We start from the raw sequence: 247 nt of genomic DNA on the forward strand, positions 1-247 counted from the left end.
TGGTAACCAGGGAGACTGTTGCCCAGGAACCTGGTCTGTGAGTGGGAGAACTGAAGGATTCCGTTCCAGGATAATAGAAGGCAGGGAGTTGATACCTGAGGATGTGCACTCTGGAGAGACAAATGAGGGGTCAGAGGCACAGCTTACTCTGTAACTATGAGATTGGTCCTTCTCAGTATAGAGGCACATTGGCACGTCAGCAAGGGGAAGCCTGCACTCCCGCAGTCTGTAGTGTATATGTTTTGTG

The sequence above is a fragment of the Mauremys mutica genome, chromosome 3, assembly GCF_020497125.1.
Source record: "Mauremys mutica isolate MM-2020 ecotype Southern chromosome 3, ASM2049712v1, whole genome shotgun sequence".
In the NCBI taxonomy this organism is placed as follows: domain Eukaryota; kingdom Metazoa; phylum Chordata; order Testudines; family Geoemydidae; genus Mauremys; species Mauremys mutica.